At 44.5% G+C, this 21,663-nt stretch overlaps 1 protein-coding gene across 7 annotated transcripts in view; it reads left to right on the top strand.

Moving 5' to 3' along the window:
- The window catches only part of NMRK1 (nicotinamide riboside kinase 1), a 665,849-nt gene that overhangs the window by 357,617 nt on the left and 286,569 nt on the right, over positions 1-21,663 (top strand). The window lies entirely within an intron of this gene.

The raw sequence follows: 21,663 nt of genomic DNA, 5'->3' as shown, positions 1-21,663 counted from the left end.
GTATCCCTCGAAGCCATGCGATTAAAACTTCCACCCCATTTGAAAATAGTTCAGTGTCTACTGGCACCTCCCGCTGTACCGTCTGCCCATCATAAACTTGCATGAGTTCCCTTACGTTCATGTAATGAATTCCTGGTGTCGAGCACACTATCCCCTTGTCAGTGAACGAAATGGTCATGTTCAGTCTGCTCATCATGTCTCTATGCATTATATTTACTGGTGTCTGTTGGGAATATAACAGTAGCACAGTCATGTTGTGCTCTCCTACAGAAAGCGATAATTTGGCAGTAAAAGGAACCAAATCCAACGCACCAGGAAATACCTATGCATTTCCACGAGAAAGGAAAAAGTTTTGTCACCTATGGTCACCCCTATACGTGGGTCTTTAGCTGGATTAGGTGTAACGGATAGGATCAAACACATCAGGTCTGTCTGTGGGCTTTCCTATTGTGGATATAATGACATCCCCGTCCCTGTGAATGGATTGCCGACTATGACAGTCGCCCCTCCCAGTTTTTGCACAGGGTCTGCATCTGCATTGGGGAGCCTGTATTTGTCGTTGCTATGGTGTTCTGTTGGATTGGTGCCTGTTGCATTGGTTGTGATTTCTGCATGTTTCCCTGTGTCTTCAGTGAATATGTCATGGGCTGATATTGTTGCATTTACATATCCTGGGTATGCATTGGTTGAGGTGCGTATGCCTGTGATTGCATGTCTTGCGTGTGCATCTGTTGTGGCATATATGTCTGCGCGGGCACGTGGTCTTGAGTGTGTTTGTACTGCTCAGTCTTGTACATGGGTTGTTGTTGCATTCCCCCGTTTTGGTATATCTGTCCTCTATCCCTGCACTTGGGCTATATGTCCTTGTCCGCAAAACCAACATACTATGGGACCCCCCATTGGCCTCTGCTGCCCCCGTTGAAACGCACCCGTGTTCTGCTACATTGGGTGTCCAAACCTTCTTCCCAGAGACATCCCTCCTCCTCCTGACCACAGGTTCATATCCCCTCGTCCTGCGAAACCTCCCCCTGCCATCTGTGGCCTGTTCCGCACGTGCTGGGTAACTACCCCTTCTCCGCTTGTTAGCACCGCCCCCTCCATAGTATATTTTGATAATTTTGTTCGGCACTAATTTTGCTTCCTCCTTTTTCCTCTCTTCCGGCTTTTTTCTCACATTCTCTTGCATTAATCTGCAATAGTGCAATATAGATAGCTGGATATCTGACCACGGTTTAGCCTCTATCCCCACTAGCTTCTTAAACTGCCATCTTTCTTGAATCTGTTGAATGTATTGAAGTGGGTCTTTGTCCTCACGCATTCTGCGTGCTATAATCACGCTTATGTCCGAAGTATCTGGGTATTGCACCCATAGAGCTTGCCATACGGTCGCTCTACAGTTATTGAACCATAATGAGCCATGTTCTGTGCTGTCACTCCAGGATTTCCTGCTCTTTTCCATACATCATCTGCTACCTCGCCAATAATGGCTGTCTTCCACCGCTAATGTCATCCCTGATGTTAGTCTTCCTTTTTCATAGATCCACTTGCCAACCCCAGCCGTCAACGAAGGCTACATCTTTAGTAGTTGTGAATGCCCTTGCCATCCCTGTAATTTTCCGTCCTGGCTGGGCCCTAATCCTCTGCACATACGGAGTGATATTGTCTGTGTCTCGTGGCCCTCCGCCCCCTGCGGGACACGACAGTTGCCCTTCGTCTCCCCCTTCTCTGCCCATGCCGTCCTAATTTTCCCATACTGCATTTCTGTATAGGCTCACTTCCCTGGAGCAGTGAACGTGTTTTGCCTCCTCATCGTGCTCACTCCCCTGTGAGTCCTCCTCTGACCCCTTGGTTCTGATGCTACTGTCACTGTCCCCCTGTCTGTCATCACTGAAACTAAGTCTCCTTAAAATGATGCCATCCTGCTGCTTTCCCTTCATTCGATCTGTAAATTTGCGTTCCCCTCTCACAGAGGGTTCAACACTCCTGTCTGCCTGAGGGGCAGCCACACTGCTCCTCCTGCTCCTATAGAGTTCTCATAGCGTTCTCTGTATACCTTCCTCATCATTTACACGTGCCAAATCTATCTTAATGCCTACTACTTTGGTAGAGTGCCTCTCTCTGCTCTCGTCCCTGTCTTTCATTTCTGCACTCTTCTTCTTGCTTGCATTGTCTTCTTTAACGATCCGCTCGACTTCTAACCTCCTTTTTTCCTTCTTTAGCTGCGCTCGTCTTTATATGATATGAAATGGCATTCATAACGCGTCTTTACACAAGTGTTTCAAGGTGCGACAAGGCAAGGAAGGGGAAACGGAGGAAATACCGAGACGACGATACTATTAGGCCAAGTCACATTGAGATTGCGCAAGTGCAGGGGAGGGGACAAGGGGAGACGTGCAGGGGGAAAGGGGAGGGGGCAGTGCAGTACATAGGATAATAGTAGAAATAAATAAAGACAATAAATAAGAGTGCGGCCAAGTGGTGGCAAGTGCAAGGGTAAATGCAGACATCAGGTGTCAAGTGCTAGTAGGGGGTGTAGGGATACAGAAACAATCCCTGAGTGCAAGGGTTGCCAGGGGGCAGTGCGGGTGTGCAACTGGCGGTGAGCAGACCTGGGCCCAAGATCAGAGGGTAGCCAGGTAACCAGTGCAGTTTCAGATTCAGCCAGGAGATCAGCAGGGGAGAGGAGGAGAGAAAGCAGAAGCAAATAGGAAGGTCTTGAGGTGCTTCCGGAACCAAAGATGGGTCTCTTCAAGTTTCAGAGAGGCAGGGAGGCTGTTCTAGAGGGACGCCCCAGCAGAAGAAAGATCTACCACCAACTCGCTGCTTGGAGAAGCGACTAACCCTGAGGGAGTTGGAGGCGGATGAGTGAAGAGCTTGCGAAGGAAGATATTTCGGAAGAGATATCTTCCTGATCTTCTTCTGCCTTTCTCTCTGCTATATCTTCTAGCTCTCTGTTTTCTTTCGCTCCTTCCATTTCCTGCATTTCTGCTTGCTCTTTCCCTTTGTAATCTCTCATTTTACTCCTTTTTCTTCGATTTCTTTCCTATGCATTTACTACATGGACCAAACCCTGGAAGAGAATACAGACTCACACACAGCCAGTCTTGTTGATATGTCCCAGTATCAGGGTCAGGCAGAGTCAGGCACTTGATCCTAACGACTCACACCTGAATCCTGTTACCTTTCCCCACTGGGATAAAAGGTGGAGCATGAGAGCACCCAGAGAGCAAGGCGAGAGGGTCAACCGAAGTGAGCAAGACCAGCAGAACGGAAGGGACGGAAATCCCAGGCAGGTGACGCGACCATGGGACCAGAGCAGACGGGACCAGGAGGCGAATAAAAGGCCAAGGTGCTACAAGCTGCGGGGTGAAGGTCGCTGCAGGATCCCAAAGGGACAACTCCTTGCTACTGCTGAAGGTCACAACAGAACCTCCTTCATGTGCGGTGTGAGGACTTCAAAGGAGATGTGCCACGCTGGCCCAAAAGTCTTGACTGGACAGAAGGTCCTGATAAACTGTATTAGCCACTGCCGGTGAGTTAAATGGGAGACCGGCCCATGTTTATAAATGAAAAGGGACATTAACGTTTGAAGTGCTCATTGGGTTGTCGAGAAACCGCGAGCGAAAGCACATTGTCAAAAAGAATGAAGCATGCCGAAATTTTGCATGTGAGAGAAGCCGCAAAAGAAATCTGAAGCACTTGAGAGTGTTACCGAGAGAGAAGGCGAATAGTCATAGTGGTCATACGAGGATAAAGTCAAGGGTACAAGCCCACCATCGTACAGTCGAAAGTCTTTGACAGAAAGTGAAGCGAAGTATAAAGCTAACCTATAGCCCTGTGATGCTAACAAAGAAATGCAGATACCAGAAGGCCTCAGGAGAGGAGGCCAATATAAAACTTTGAACTGTATCCAGTTTTGTAGGTTGCACATAGAACGGCAGCTGTGATAGAAGCCTGATGTGTTGAAAGTAAATGGACTTGCTGCAATATAACAGAGTGATCCGGCAAGACGCGATCGCCTATTGGAGGTCTCTGTATTGAACTGGCAAGTACTTTGAAGTGAAAGCATGAAAGATTGCAAAGTAACAAGTGTGATGCTGGCGGTTTTAAGTTTTGCGCCCGATCGAGGGAAGCCAGAAATGCCTACAGAGGAAGGTCTGAGCCCGGAGGAGGGGGACCTGAGTGAATCAGTGAAAGTGAACAAATATTTCTCTAAAAAGACATTAAGAGTTCCTGAGTATTATAAGCTAGTAGAACTGGTAAAGTTAACTGAACTGTGATTGGAAGGCTACAGTGAAACCGACGGAGGCATGCCAAGTGAAATCAAGGGAAAGTGAATCCTGCATGTTTGATAGAGTGACTGAACAGTGGTGTAAAGACGAACGTGAACCCAACGAAGGGCTACCACGAGAAAGCCAGGGAGTAGGGGAATCCTGCATGGTGAGAGCTTGGGAAAAGTTTTGAGATGTCAAGCAAAAGACATTGATTCGAGGGATCCTGCCTTTTTGGAAGAAAATGCTTCCTGATGCCTATAGACTCAAGGGGTGCCCACAGTCATTCCACTGTTCCGCCTTGTCCCGTGATATAACGTGGGGAAGGGAGTGTACTATTTCAGCAGTCCTGAACTACCGAAACCCTTTTGGACATTTAAGTTTGCACTACACTCTTTAGTTATACATGTCATTGTCCCACACCCTTTTGTTATAGAGAGTAAGGATTTGCAATAGGTTTATTAGTATAGGCCATTTTGTTTTGACACGTCGCCACTAGGACAGCATTTACTTTATTTTGATTGTAGTAGCTTGCTCCCATTTTAGATTTACGCTTAGATTAGGTGTTTTTCTCAACCATATATTGTTCAATAAACACCCTTGGATTGTACTCCTTGTGTCTGACATACTTCTGATAACCATGCCTTCCTTGCAGCCGCCAATGTCACTGAGTCAAATCCCTTTCATCGTCCTGAAATATTTTCTACAATTCCAGTATGGCCAATCCGTTGCTTAATGTACTCCCCTTATATGCTGCCTGTAGATAAGTAACCATTTGTTGCTGCACACATTTGGAAAAACTTCTGTCTTTTGGGCCATGGCTTAGTCAACTTGCCCTCTGTGTCGCAAGTCCATTCCGTGCAATACTTAAGTATTTTGTCTTGATACCGCTGAAGGGACTTGCATAGGTGTTGGAGAGGCGTATCCCCAATTGTATACTTTAAACAATACTTTGTCAAATACTTACTTGACCTCAAATCGAGGTTTTCGACACACACGATTTTAATCAATTCAGTATAACATATATTTTCTCAGCTTCTTTGGCTCAACACCATAAAAATAGGCGTGCTCCGCGCACCGCCCTGTTGCGTGTCTCGGCTCTGAAGGGTTAACTTACAATTCCACTTGCGTGCTCCTCACGCTCCGCCCAATGGCACAACACTGATTCTCATCCCCAGTCGACAAATTGCCTACCGAATTTCACCATGTTTCACACTTTTTAAATCCTACTTAACAACCTCATCTGTGACGTCACCACTACCATAGAGGAAGAATTGTCACAACACAACAACAAGACACAACATAACATATATACGGCCGCCTTCCTGCTTCTTCTAACAGGATAATCCAACCAATATTGTTGTCCCTCTTCTGTACCATTGCCTTACAGGATTACATTTCAGAGAGAAACTTAGGAAACCACCTTCCGTAATATAAGCTAGCCTTTTCTGCTAGCCAGTATACCAAGGTAAACCACCACATACTTTTTTTCTTTTCCAAGTTTCTCTTCTTCCGTAAGCTAAGCTGACAGTCTAAGACTACCACCCAAACTGACTGCCCAAAAAACAGGCATTCTTACACCACTCCAGAAAACGTCACCTGAACCACTGAACAGATTGAAATGACTGAAACCGCTGAACAGATTGACACCACTGAAACTGCCGAACAGACCTGTTCTTCCCATATTTGCGGTATAGCTGAGTCTATACTTCCATTCTGTGATCCACTGAGGTCCCTCGGGCACCGGCTCTCCCACAACCTGCCACTCTGCCGTCTGGTCTGATAGGTGTCCCACGGGAAGCAGGCAGGAATTTTCCAAAGGCGGCCCCTGTAGACCTCTTTTGAGTTCACGTGGGATTATGGATCTCGATTTCCACGGGTCACCAGACAGCACCTCGGGCATGCGGAGGTACGAGGTGGTTTCTTGCCAAAAGAACTTAGTAACCATCCTCTGCTACCAATTTGTATAGCGTGGCCGGGTTCCTCTAGCAGTCACCTCGATTATTCGCAGAGTACACTTGGGCCCCTCAGAAACTCCCAGCCACAAGAACGAAAGAATCAGCCATGGGGCAAAGTTACTGTTGTTCATTAACAAATAAACATAACGGGCATCACACCAAAAAACCAAAGGTTCATCTAGACCTCTCAGCTTCTAAGCATGTGTCTTCCGGTTTCATTCCGGTTTGATGTCACAAATCCAGGTTCCCTCCCGGAAACCTAGCAAACATTTGCATTGGTCAGTTGGGGTAAGTTATATATAAAGAATGTATAGGTTAGTTTTGGGATTGGCTAGCCATGTCCAGTGACTCCTCCTAGGACCACCTCTACTAGCCCCCGTCTACAATGTTGCAGGGTCACTGAAAGACCATTGGCCCTTGCAACAAATGATATCACCACGTGAAAGGTGAATTTGGATTGGCCAGAATGTGTCCTCCAATCCCTAGACAGTTCTCAGACTGAATGTACCTCTTCAAGTTAATGGAAAAGAACATGGAGGTGTGAAGCGTTCCTTAATGTTGCTATTCTCTGATCACTGAAGTCTGGAGAGTGCAGTCAGTTAACGAAACGTGAGCTGAGCAACACATGTATCTTCTTCTCTCTGGTTCTCTGGGAACGGTCTTCTCGGTCTGGGTCACAAGAGTCAAGACCACGAAATGAAGCCCTCTCGTCTGTAATAATGAGGATTTTAGCCTACATTTCTGCAGATGGCTCACGATCTTGGTAGCTGGAAATTTCCTGCTTCCACTTTGTCCTTGGCTGGGTGTCCTGTTTCTGCTCGCCTCGAGCTGCAGCAGTCATGTCAGCTTGTCTGTGCTGTGCAGTCTGAATCTGTCTCTCCTTTTTGTTTGTTTCAGATGCCTATAACGTCTATAGTAGTCCTTATGGCTTCTCCATTTTAGAAGCAGTTAAGCATGTGTAAGCTACATATATGAATTCTGTGCATCTTGCGCTTTCAGCTTTGGCAAAATATATGAATATAGAGATATGTATGTGTGTTCGTAGTCTGCATAAGTGGGTCATAAGCATTTGCTTCGTACCTATATGCAATAAACCAGTACAGGTTTGCGTAGCCTCATGAATGGATGATTATGTACTTCATGTATAAACGCTGCTACGTCGTGATGTCAGTGATGACCTTATTGGTTTCTGATTTCCCAGTCAGTCGACCTGATCGTTTGATGTTAATTCCATGTGCTGCAAATCTTCAATTGGGTATGGTCTGAATGGTTGTCTAAGAGAATATCACTTTTCACACCTGCAATACATCAATGATTGCAGCGATTGGTTTAAGAGTGAGGCACATCTATCGTTTCTCTGTCTTCATGTCGAGAGTTGTCTGGGGGGCATGAGGGTCAGATTTGGCCCCTCGTCTACAGGAGGATCGTACTTTCCTGATTTTCTCTGAGTGGTACGGGCAGCAACATTGGTAAGGCATGTGAGTGATTGACAAGGTTTTGAATATGTTCCGTTCCCGTATCCGGAGCCAGTGCGGAAGAGATGTGCTCTATTTTGAGTGCTGCTCCGTAGAGTGTTATTTTGGATCACCTGCATCTTCTGGATGTTGTGCGCTGAGGTGCCTGCAAAAGTGCATTACAGTAGTCCAACCTAGATCTGATGAGAGCATGAGCAATTGTAAGGCAACTATCCGGGGATAAGAAAGGTAGCAGAGGAGGCAATGGAATTTACTTAATGAGTAAGGTAGTGCGTAGCATCCTGATATCTTCACTGAAAGGGAGACTGGAATAATTTTGCCGTCGATATTTAACAAGGCAAATTGGGCATTGAGTTTCTTGATCACTACCGGGGGGCCTACGAGAAGGATCTCGTTCTTATTGTCATTCAGGCAGAGACAGGGTTGTGGCCATCCAAGCCTGGATAGTCTGGTAAACAGAGTTTTGCGTGGAAGAGTCTTCGTGGTAGTTTTCAGAAAGGGGAAGGAGTATTTGAGTATCATCGGCGTAGTTGGTATACGATACACTGATGGAGTCTAATAGGTTGAAGAGGGGTTTGGTAAAGATGTTATAGAGGGTGGGGGTACGCAAGAATCTTGAGGTATGCCACAGGAGATGGGAGCCAGGGGGCCACTGGCGTTCTCTGTGAACACTCTGACAGATCTTTTGTTTAAAAAAGAGGCAACCCATGTTGTGGCTTCTGAGGAGAAATTGGCTGCTGTGATAAGGTGGTGACAAAGGATCTTGTGGTCAATCAGATTCAAAGCTGCTGAGAGATCCAGGAGTAGGAGGAGGGCTGACTTCCCCTCGTCCCTGATGTCATCAAGCTGGTTTTTCAAGTCTAACCAGGCTGATTCTGTTCCATGTCCTGGGCGAAATCCAGACTGGCACATTCTGTTGTTAGCTTCCAGGAAGTGCTGGATTTGAATGTAAGTCACTCTGTCCAGGATTTTCAATAGGAATTGGACAGTTATGATTGGTCGATAGTTATTCGGGACAGTAGGGTCTAATGAGGCTTTTTTGTTAAGAGGGAGTAACCAAGCTTCCTTGAGACTAGTAGGAACCAGTTCTGTGGCAAAGAAGGCATTAATGAAGGTGGCGATGAAGTGGGCCAGGACCTCCGAGCAGTCTGTAATGATGGAGGCAGGACATATGTCACCCTTGCATCTCTATGGTTTTAAGCATTTTAAGATAGTTATGACTTCCGCCTCCGTAACATTAGCAAGATGAAATGTGGGAAGATGTTGGCAGGTGGGAGAAGTGGAATGGGAGGAGGAAGAGGGCTGTTGGCCAAATTTAAGTGTGGCTTACTTACCTTACCACAAATGCCATTCATATACAAAATCGCACATTCACTCATCAGCAAAGGCTAGATTTGCATTAGTTCACCCTGTGGACACAGACCTTATCTTAATGTTAGGCGGGTTCTTCTCACATTAAAGATTCTCAATCCCTTTAATTGTGTTACTTTTCACTTGAATTATAATACATCTTATCCCTAATGTTTGAGGTAACTGTTCTCTTCATATTCCTTACTTTACCTATAGATTGGTCTCTGAAGCTGACATGTAGATAAAGGGGGTATACAGCCAGTACACTGGGAAGATGTAATGGGGCTGTGGATGTTGACGGGTGGGTAGTGTCGAAAGGTGCAAATCAGAGCAAAGCTGTAAGCCCCTCCTTAAAGGTCCTTCCCGCCTGGAATATAAACCAAGAATGAGACACTTTCACAAAATAAGTCACATAGATACATTTATTTAGCATCAACAAAGCACTCAAGCGGAGAGAGGCGATAACACATGTTTCACTAAGGCTCTCTGTCTTCACAGAATCTTTTGGTCCTTATATACATCTTTTTAGCTGCGTCATGACATGTAAATAACACAGGGTCCTTTAAAAGTAACTCACGGACATGGTAAACGGAAAGCTCAGTGAGTAAAAATAGTTAAATACAAATAGACATGCAGGGGGTTTGATAAACACCTCACTGTCCCTACCCTGAAGAGGATGTCCCTGCCTATCAAAGTAAACCAAAGGAAACACTCTAACAAAAGGAATCTGTCCCCCACACTTGTACATAACAAAAAACTCCTAAAGGCAATATATGTCAATTAAAATATAACAGAAATAACAGTTATGTTACACATAAATCTTGCAACTGTTTCTCCTTGCAACCTGGGCAAGATCCTCTTCCCCAGATTCAAAGCAGGGGTCTCAACCAACAGTTCAAAATTAGGGAAGTTCTATTCTACAACAAAGTGCTGGTGATAAGGTCCTTCTTGCTCCAAATGTCTCTCATTTGGACTTTCCAATAGTTCAAACGAAATGATAACTCTTTTGTTTCTCCACTTGTAGTAACACATTCAACACAAGTTTTTCTTGAGAAGCAATAACACTTCCACAGTTAATCTCTAGCAACAATAATGATTTGGCAGGATGCTTCCACAACAGAACACCAAATACTTTAGTCGTCTTGCCACTTCCTCTTCTTGAAAGATTTTAACACACCACAGTACTTCAATGATTTTTACCTGATCCACTCACCTGCCCGGTCTACCACTATATGGTCCCAGCCCTGGTATACTCGCCTGCTAGGACTAAATAAACTCTGGCTACTACTACAAGTGTTCTGTGCTCAAGTTTGCTTCAAACAACTTTCTGAAGTCTTTTGACTTCCAACTACTTCATTATTGACTAATTCTTTTGGGAAGACAAGAATCACATTGGTGCTGTTTGTTACATAATTGTGATTGCCACATGCAATGCAGGTTGTGCTCCTCTGCTTCTGAATGCTTTCTGTCAGAAGCGGTGCTCTCCTGCCACTCTTGTGTTCCCACTCTTACATCAACCAAATGCTGAAAATGGCTTTCTCTCACACTTCCTCTTCTTGGGCTTAGCCAAATTTTGTTTGGTTATTTTCCAACTATTGCCTGTTTCTCACTCTGGCCATAAGGTTCACAATCAGCTTGCTTTAGTATGGCCCTCTTTTGGCTTTGGCAATACTGATTCTTGTTCACTTGCTTTGGTATTCTCCTTTCTTCACTTTGGCAATTACTCAGCCCTTTATAAGTATGACTACCATCTTATAGTCTGCTGTCAAAGTTCCTAATCTGCCACCTTAGCTTCTTGGTATCATTTCGGTATTTAAAGTTAGTATAATTCTGCCCTTTAACTTCTTATCATCAGTTTGGTATTCAAAACTACTGTTTGTGGCTAGCGGGCGATTTACAGAGTGTTCTGTGGTCACATAACAATAGTGAACTCACCGGGTGCTGCATACACGTCTTCTCGCGCCGCTGACTGAGCATTCTGCTTCGTCCGCTTTGTTCTACTTGATAAACTGCTTCTCTTCAACTCCTGCGGCCCTTGCCGGTCGGGAAAGTAGTTTTCCTTGCTCCACAAACACTCTGGTGCTCACCTGCCACCGGAGCACGAATTACACAGGGGAAAGCTTTTTAAACTTGCGCTTCCCACTGCCCAACCTCTGCGTTTAGGGCCATCAAAAGTAAGAAAGCTTTCCACAGCAACACTTCACGCTGCACAACCTCTGCATAAAATGTCTTTAAGTTTGGAGACTCTCTCGGGACTGACATCCGCTCTGGTAATAGCGGCAGCTCCTGCATGTCTGCTTCTCAACATCCTCTGCTGCCACTGCAATGAGGAATCACTGCAGACACGTAGGAAGGCATGGTATCAAACAGTGAACACAGACACAAGATTTCACAGTTCAAGAGTGTTTATTAAACTTCAATGGGTTGGTTGAACGCCTATCTAACCCTAAATCTAAAGATGGGACCAAGCTATGACCATCATATAACAAATGACACAGTCCTACTATAGTCTCTGTCAAACTAAAAGGGCCTATACTAAAAAGCATATTGCCAATACTTACCTCTAGAACAAATAGTGTGGGAAAATGATGTATACAAAAGAAAAATCTTCAAGAAATAATATGTCGGGATAGTTGAGCAGTTAACTTCCCTTCCCCACGTTTTCAGCACGGGACAGGTGGAACACTCGAGCTTCGCACACACTCTGGCTTCTCTAGCATGAAGATGCAGTTCAGCACATAGATCTATCTGGGCCTTCTGCACCAAAGTTTCTTTCCCAATAAAAGTCTCTTATTTGCAGAGTGCCTGAATTACCAAACAAATGCCAAAGTTCCTTTCTCATCAGGTTTTTCACATTCACCAGTTCTCAGGTTTACTGTTCATCACGGGTCTCCCTCAGCTGGGCTCAGACCCCCTTAAACACAGGTACCTAATAGGTCTCCCTCGGCCGGGCTCGGACTTTGTAATCTCACTTTCCTTGCTTTCCACTCTTTATCAAAAATCAAAGACTTTCAACTGTGCGATGGATTTTGCTTAAACTGTCGCAGGACCACTTCGATTCACTTTATTCATAAGTTTCACCTTCAAACTTTACTTTCGCTTCTGCGACTTCTTGGCTGGATACCTCAAACAGGGACCTTCGATTGACCACACCCTCTCTGCCGGACCACTCTGTTACTTTGTATTGTACCTTCTTTGATTCATATTAAAGTTCAAACATCCATCGCCAATTGAGCTTTACTTGCGTCTTTCATCACACACATTAATATTCTTCGCTCTCAATACAATGTTGCTGCATGCAACCTTGACTTCATCACAGACAGGTTGTGTATCGGTCTCCTCAAGTCACCGGCTGTGTTGATTTCTCTGGCGCTGCTTTGATCCTGGAGCCAAGGACGGTGTCGCAGCGCTACTGCACCTTCCTGACTCTGCCAGTCATGCAGGAAGGCCCCAGGTATCTGCGACACAGAATGCAGGATTCTTCCGTCTGGTTTCCTGGCCTATGCCTTTCAATCTGAAGGCTTCTGGAAAGTAACGGTTTCTCACCCACAAATTCAAGGGTATCACCCTCCTCGTTCTCCCATCTCGGTTTGCAGCATTTCTCCCATCGTTCAGCTGCTGCCTGGAAAATGCTGCTCCTTCATGTGTTTTGCCTCGTTCAGAATGTGCTCTCATGCTCTGCCTTTTATCTGTGTGGGGAAGCTTAATGAAGTCAGGTGTGAGTTGTTAAAAGTAATTGCCTGACTTTGCCTGACCATAGCAGTGGAACATGTCAATTGCATTACTTGGGTATGAGTCTGTTTTCTCCAAGAGCGGGCTATCTGTGTGAAAGTGTTTGTGTAGGGAAGAGGGGGCCTGGGGTTCAAGTTCCCAGGTGTTGCACTCCCTGAAGACCCATCACCCAGGTGATCCTCCCGCACTGGTACACCCCCAGGAACTGGATCCAAAAGAGATGGCCGTGTCCTGGCCACCTGGGAGAGATCCCTGGGGACTAGCGGGTGAGACACCATCTCATTTCTCACACTCTCTACCTTCTATTACTCCTGATACCCTGCACCTGAGGGGCCCTTTATGCTCAGACCCTCTCAGGTGTGGGTCATTAGATAAATTTGACTGCACCTTGCAGTCTAGTGCCTCCACAACCCTCTTCCTCATCCCAATTCTTTGGGCGTTGTGGGACTTGAAGTCCCCAATGTGAAAATTACCTTTTTCTTTCTGCACCTTGTTTTTAAATGTACTTATTTCACTTCCATTCTTGATTCATTTATAGGCGGAAATTTAAAATGAGTCAATGATTGGTTTGGAATCAAAGGAGAGCTAGCAACTTAAGATGGCAATGTTCGAATGTTCATATTTACTACACACATTTTTACCATTATCTATGTGGGCAACTTCATGAGGGGGAGCTTTACACTTAATGAATGATTGAATTGGACAGTTTTTGACAACCCCCAGGATGAATAGCTTTGTTATAAGAAATCTCACTTTGACAACAAGCCATTAAATATTCGGGCATCACTGACATCTCTTCCTATGAGGAAGACAAATACTGCATCTCATCCAATGGAGTCCTTCAATTCCCATGAAGACCTTCTCCTTCCAGGTGATATCCTGGCTAATATCACCCCCATGGTTAGGATCAGGTAGTGGCTGCCTTCCCCTGGCCACCTGGAAGTCGATTTTATGGAGGGTCTTTGTGAGGACTCGCAGGATTCATCACACAGGTCAAGGGAAAACCCAAAGAAGAAGGAAATGCTGACAAGAGAGCTTGATACCCAGGTCCTGCAGGGGTTGGAAGTGGCAATATGACAGTGGGCAGGCCCAGAAAGATAGGCAAGCAGTCCATAGGGAGACATTATATAACTTGAGTAGGTCTATGCATACAGCCAACACTTTGATAGAAAGAGAACTTAGAGAACTGCCTTTCCGGAGGACTGAAATTATCCACAATCTACACCCAGGTAGCTACGAAGGTCAGCATTGAATTGAAGAGAGACTCCTTTCATGCCTGGTTGCCCCAGTCCACAGGAATCCCCGTTATTAAATGCTAGTTGATTGTTTAATGCTAAAAATGTTAGACATTAAGTTGTTGGGGGGGGGGGGGCGGTGGAGATTGCTGGGAACATTGTAAAAAATGTGGCAGTAACAGCAGGTCAAGTTGAGGCTCATCTCCCTACAGATGTGAATGAAAGAAATGCCATGTGAGGGAGTGACATACAACCCCCCCCCAGACAGTCTATAGCCCCCCTTAAGCAATCTCAACATGGAGTTTTCCCTCAGCACTCAAAGGCTGAACTCTTCTGCCAAGAGAAAATCGAAACTTCAGAGTTTGAGAGATAAGGAGATAACGATAGCTATGTTGCACAAGACCCATGTTTTCTTATCAGATGAAAAAGACTGCTTAATAAACAAATTCCCATTACGATTTTTCACCTCATTTGGGTTGAAAAAAGGGGGTACTGCAATTATCATAGGAAAGGATACCCCCTTCGGAGACACAGATATATTGGGAATTTCAACTGGGGAGATACATTGGGGTCAAAGGTACACTATTAGGTAACGTATTTGCACTGATTTCATATTATAGCCCTAATGAAAGTCAAGTCAGTGAGAATTAATATGGGAAGCTAGAGAGGAACTGGCAGGATTTGCCGAGGGCAAGATTGTGATGGGGGGCGGTTTTAACCTGCCGCCTGATTCATTGAAAGACAAAACCCTCCCGTCCCAAGTAGTAGACTTCAAGAATGCGTTAAGCTTTGCAAAACTGGTGCAGGAGCTGAATGTGGTAGATGTGTGACGCCTGCTAAACCCAGAGACCTTTGATTACATGGTACGCTCAAGGATAGAACTCATGTTAGCAGCTCCAACATTAATCAAATACATTCCAGAGATCCTGATTGACATTCAGATCTTGTCAGATCATGCACTGTTAATAATGGGATTTGCAGTTGAGAGATTTAACCCCCCCACGAGTGTAGGCAGACATTAGAGAACGAGGTCCAAGAATACGAAAGGCTGCACAAACAATTAGCATCCCAAAGAACATGACGACAACTGAAAATAGCTTTGAATAAGCTTGAGAATATTTATTAAACAGTTCTATTACACCCGAAGCAATAAAGCAAACAAGAAAAGCTGTGTAACCTGTAAACTAGAAATAACATAAATAGGTTAAAAGACAAACAGGGAAGGTCCCAGTATGGGGAGAAGGAAAACAGTGGGGTTGTCTTAAGGTACTTTCAGCAAACCAAGAAGACATGCGTGAGTTGTCTCAGGCTACAGCCCAACCTTGAACTGTGGATTACCCACCTGTATTGGCACCAAGGGCCTTCCCCTTTGTCATCTTTAAACGCTTAGCAACCCTTTCTAATGGGTTTTGCCTTGAAAATGACCGCAAAGGTCAAAACACGTGTCAGCAAACCCTAGGAAATTTCTCATAAACAAATGTTTATGCTCACCAATCTAGATCTTGCAAGCTTGTTTTTTAGAGAATTCACTCTCGATATCTGTACAATGTCTAGCACGATTGTGTCAGGTCTCGAAACCACACTGCAAATACTTTCAGGAAATGTTGGCCAGCAAGAGACTAGATCCCGACAAACAGCAAACCTATTTGCAATAAAAGAGTGCCTCAGATCTCAGACATAGAAAGACAGAATCTTGAAAGCCCAATCGCCTGGGAAGAAGTAGCTAATGCATTAGATCTTTAAAAAAGAAAGCAAGGGGCCTGAATGGTTTCTCAGTAGCCTTTATTCCCCAACTGATCAAACACATGACCATAAGTTTCAACTCATTTTGGGAGAATGGATCAATTACTCCCTCAATGGCTGAGACATCTACCATACTCAGCCTTAAACCAGGAAAGGACCTGTGCAACTGTAATTCTTAAGACTGTCACATTAACGAATACAGATGTGAAAATATACTCAAATTCTAACAGCTAGTCTGGAGGGCCTGGTGCAGGATTTGTAACATCAGATCAAACAAGATTTATAACTGACGGGACCACATTTGATAATATCCGTAAGGCAATAAACCTGATTGATTTGGCTTGGAAAAGGAAAGGAAAATGCAGTTGGGGGTGATTGCTCTTGACGCAACCAAAGTATTCAACCAGACGCAACCAAAGTATTCAACCAGATTGATTGGGTGTACTTTAGCCAAGTTCTACAGAAATTCAACTTTGACCCTGTATTCACTAAACTGATTCTAGCTAATTATCAGAAACCCTGCACTAGTATTTCAGTTAATGAACAAAGCTGTAGACCCATTCCTGTTTCAAGATGAATGCAACAGCTTTTCCTCCTGTCCCCGCTATTATTTGATCTGTTAATGGAACCTCTAGCCCTGAGGATTAGAGCGAATGGTGACATCCAGGATCTAAAATTGGGAGAGGAGCAGAACAAGATCTCACTCTATGCAGATGATCTCCTTTTTATGTTAACAAATCTGCATGACTCCCTGCAGAATATGAATGAACTCAAGGCGTTTCAAGAAGCTTTGGGGTTTGCAATAATCTACCCCAAATCTAGTGGGCTGAATATTATTGGGTTGCAGCTAGGTCAACTCCACACACTTCAGGGACTTGGCCCACTGGCGTGGCATTCTCATGCCATTGACTACTTGGGAATTAAGCTCCCAGCTTGCCCCTGGAAAATATGTAATGTAAACGTCCCAAAATCAAAGAGGTGGAACAAACAAGAGATCTCGAGCAGGGCAGGGTAACTGCGGTCAAAATGAATTTGGTGCCGATATTCCTGTATTACTGCTGGGCTCAACCAATACAAATCATGACCAAGTACCTACCTGAACTTCAGCTAGGAGATAATCGCATTTATCTAGAAAGGGAAAAGGACATGCATTGCAAGAACACAATTACTTTTAAGTCCATACTGTGGAGGACTTGTAGTACCAAACCTCATAAAATATAACCTGGTGGCGCAATTAGCTAGATCATTCATTTATTTTGTTATTTATTTATTGTGTGTTACAGTTCATAAAATTGACCTCTTCACACAGTTTACGATACAAAAACATTTCATTAGTACATTGAATAAGAACAGGAACTGATAATTTCACCAATAAAATTATTAAAACAGAAAAACAGTTTCCAAGAAGTCTAATACTCTTGCTAAAATAGAAATTGTGTTAGCATTTAAAATCCTAATCCAGAGGTCCTCCTGCGCCAGATGCAGATAAGGCGCAATTTTTTCCTTTCTAAGAGTGGACAATACTGGGCAGATTTTGCATGGACGATTCAAAGTTTCGTCCTCGCTCTTACACAATCGACACAAACTCAGGCCCCTTTGGACATTTACCCTGATCCCCAAAACCTCCATTGTCCGGAATAGGTTTAGTTTTAGTCTTAATATTTTAAAGCAAATATCCCTGGATGGATATTTCCTGAGGAATGGAGAGACTACATTAAAGATTTTAAAAGACTACCTAAAGTGATCATTAACAAGTAGTTCTCTGCACTTTTGACCCCATTGATGCAATGCTCTACAAGTCCCTTTGCCAGCATAGAATTGAGGAGGACAAAGAAGGATGCCGGCGGGGGACCAGTATGTTAGCAAAAATGTGTAGAAGACCCCACTCAATGTAAGCCTGCACTGGGAGTTGACCCAGTTCATGGAGGATACCCGCCAAGGGAACCGGTTGTGGGAGGTGCAAGACCTTCTTCCACATGAATGCTACCAACTTGTCCCAGGTGATACTCCTATCGTAGGTTTGAGCACCATAGATTAAACCTGGGAGAATGTTTTGCCTTTATAGTTTAATTAGTGGAAGTGCTGGGTATCTCCCGAATGTATACTCAAATTGCGTCAATTGGGAAGCAGCTGCAAGGAATTTAGTTTGAAGATCCTTCACTATGCCTGTTTTCCCTCCTTTAGTGTAAATTATAGAACTCAGGAATTTAAAGGAGTTCACTATTTACATATTCTGCCAATTCAAAAACCATTTGAATTTTTTCCACTTAGAGCAGCCAGAATTCAGGACCAGCACTTTTGATTAACAGCATTCACTGTGAGGCCAAATTCCCCAGGAAAACTGCAATGGTATACAAGGCCTGTTGCAGGCCAATTGGAGTCGTGTCACAAATAACTATCATCTGCATAATTTTGATATTGTAACTTCACTCATCCGAGCACCAGAGGGTTGGTCCTTGCCATTTCCCTGCAGGCTGCAATATCCTTAATATAGACATTAAACAGGGAAGGCACTAGGATGCACCCTTGTCTTAACACCTCGGTTGGTTTCAATCAAAACCGAGGAGGAACCATGAGCATCTAATCTAATCCTTATTTTAGTCCCCATATGGAGGGCTTCTAGAATACTAATCAGGGGATGAGGACACCCATTTGTGTTTAGCTTTCCCCAGAGCCCTGTTGACATGGTGAAAGGCTTTGCTTTTGTCCAAGAAAGCCAGAAAAGCCGGCCTTCCTTGATGCTTTACCTGGGTTGCCAGGAGGGATAGAACAAAGTTATTAAGCAATGTACCCACCCTGTTCTTAAACCCGACTGGCATAGATCCAAGTTTTTAGACCCAACGTCCCAAACTTGAAGCTCTTGCAGCAGTATCCTGGCAAATATTTTGTTCTTAGAATCCAGCAAGGAAATTGGACGGTACTGTAGAGGCCAAAATTAGGACTATCAATGCTTGACCCCATGAATTAGGTACTTCCCATTGGACCAGAATGTTACCAAACAGTCGAAACAGTACACCAGTCCACAACCTCGGGTCAGATTAAAGAGTTAGGTTTGTTAGACCGTCCGGGCCAGGGACATTAGATTTTTTGCTTGATTTAATCAAGAGGGTGATATCATCTAGATCCCAGGAGAGCGCCCCCTCCCAGCTCACACATGGGGAACATGGCTGCAGAGAAACACCATCTTTAACATACATCTCCTTAAAATGCTTTATCCAAACCTCTCCCCGGGACACCCCAAAGCTGTAAATACTGGTTTATCCACTTGGGCTTAATGAGTTGCCAGTACCTATTTGTATGTGTGCACGTTATACAGCCCAGCATTCTCTCTGCATCATTAATGCCCATTAGAAATGTATGACATATAAGCCAGTTCTTAAAGTTTCTTTTCACGGAATTGATATACTTCTGCACATTCACAGACCTGCCCCTTATGATGTTTTTAATCAAGGCATGCATCTGTTATTTGTGCACCTGCACTTCGGTATCAAAGGCATGAGTATAACCAACTGTCCTAGATCTTTGTGGCAGTTGCTAGGCCGGAACCAGGGCACCCAGTGTAGAAGAAATAAGCGGACCAAAGCCCCTTGGAGATGTTAGACTCCTGTCGTTAGGCGCCCATAAATTGGAAAGATGGTTATCGAAATCCTGCAAGATCTTATGTGACCATTTTACTTCACAATTACAGGGATTTATCTCCTTGGCCATCCCAGGAGGTCTAGTAACACCCAAGCAAATCATAGGGATTTCACAGATACTCCTACAATGGTCACTTGATTCTGTTCTGGCTACCTACAGCCTTGCACCAGCCTCAACACGGTCAGCAGAGACAAAGAAGTAGACCAGCCTTGAACACCAAATAGAGTTATGCCAAGTTAAAAGTAGGTGCACATTGCCTGTACAATTGCCATTCAATAGTGCAAAGTCCCAAGCCTCCAATTCCTGCCGGACCAACCCCCCTTTCTTGAGCTAAGGTGGACGTTTCCATCCTATTTGGGCTCTAGTACCATTGATTTTACAGGCACTCAGAATTACAATCACCCAGCACTATCAATGAGGCTCCTTCCTCAGGAATTTCACCCAACAGCAAGAATGAGCGTGCAGAGAGCGCCTCCTCCAACCGCTCGCACTCTGGTTTTAAATACACATTTAGCAGGAGGCATTTTTATTGTAACTTAAGGTCATAGGCAGGCCACTCCAGGAGGACTGCAGGCATGTTATTTCTATTAAGATATATTTGGTGCATTTTCAGGGCAAGATTACACTTAACAGCTATAGAGAGACCCCATAGGGCTGAGCCCTCGAGCCTTGCTGTGCCCTAACGAACCTCAAATCGAACCGCTCCATAACGGGGGTTTCCATCAGCAGAGTTTCCTGTAGGCAAACCATGTCAAAAAGTTCAAGCTTAGCCTGGTTCCCCACAATGTTAGTAAACCCTCTGGAATTCCAAGATAGGATTTTTCCCACCATCCGTCACTCACCCCAGGCATATCTTTCTCTGTCTCGGTGTGGGATGGACATGGTTTGACTCCAATCCTGAACCCCCTGTACATAGTCTCTCAGCCCACCCTTATCATGTTTGTAAAACCAAGTGTTCCCTGAGGTGCCACTTGAGCCCTCCCCCTTTTGCACACAACCTTCTCTATGCGATAATAGAGTTGGTGTAACCAAGCACCCCCAATCGGTCAGCTAGATTATTGGTGTGGGCCCAAGATAGCCCAAGCCTGTGCTGCGTGCCCCCAGAACAGGGCACAATACTTGTCCCGCTTCCCAAGCCACCTCACTTAAATAGCCCTAAACTAAGAGTCTCAACTGCTACCAACCACAAAAACATCACTATATTATTGGCGCAAAGCAATCCACCATTGGGATGTACAGGCAGACTTAGGGCCACTGTCCTCGCTATGCCATAATCCAGATTTTACACTGGGGCTAGCAAAACAAGCATTCAAACAATACAGCGGGGTTGGCCTGAAAATGCTGGCTCAGCATTATGAGGGCCCAATCCTGCTTAAATGAACACAATACAAAGAAAGTTTTAAGGTGGGTGAGCAGGAGAGGTATCCGTTTCCACCCTTGAATTCCTTTAGTCTTCACTTAGTAGTCAATGGTTTTCTTGTCACATTGTCTACTCCGTATAGTTTCCTCTCAATGCCACAGTTCTTTGGGATATTTACTTTCACTCTTTCTTGATCTCTTTCCTCTTTCAATGGGTACGGTTTGCCCTTTTGTCACTATTCCACAACTTCAGGTTTACTCCATTATCTTCTTACCCCTGGTTTACTCATGCCAGGACTTCATGGTTTTTGTTACTTCTCTTGTTTCCTATACATATCATTCAAAGGGGTATGGCTCGTCCCTTGTTGCATTGACTTGTTATGGCTTCTTGTTTTCACAGAGGGGTTTTGACCCCTGAGCTGTCTCAGTCCTTCTCCTCTCCATGGTATACTCTCCTGCCAGGACATTCTAGTTTATCCTAAAAAAATGTCCCAGTTCACGAATGAAAAGCGTACCCTTATGTACCCTTATGAGCCAAGTTGTCAGCATCTGAAATGTTAAGCATTTCATTGGCATCTTCTTTCGGGGCAATTATTCTGAGATATAAAATGGTGTGTTGGGCAAGCCAAATGGAGGATATGGATGATACACCAAATTCCATTCTTAATGCTTCAACAGGCAGCAAGCCCGGCAGATTCATGATAGAACGCAGAATCTGTGCCTCAAACCCTGCAAGCCATTTCATCAAATCACCTGGGAGTGCCTGTAAGCCGTAGAGTATTGATGGAATAAGACTTGTATGATATATCAAATGACCCTCTAAATCGTTTCCTCCCTTATAGCTAACATACCGCTTAATGGCAAGCCATTTCTTCCATATCTTGTCACTTAAGTAATTCCC

This window comes from Ambystoma mexicanum, chromosome 6p (genome assembly GCF_040938575.1).
Source record: "Ambystoma mexicanum isolate Mex_15411 chromosome 6p, UKY_AmexF1_1, whole genome shotgun sequence".
Classification (NCBI taxonomy): Eukaryota; Metazoa; Chordata; class Amphibia; order Caudata; family Ambystomatidae; genus Ambystoma; species Ambystoma mexicanum.
The sequence above is the reverse complement of the archived record's forward strand: the minus strand, read 5'-3'. Positions and strand labels throughout refer to the sequence as shown.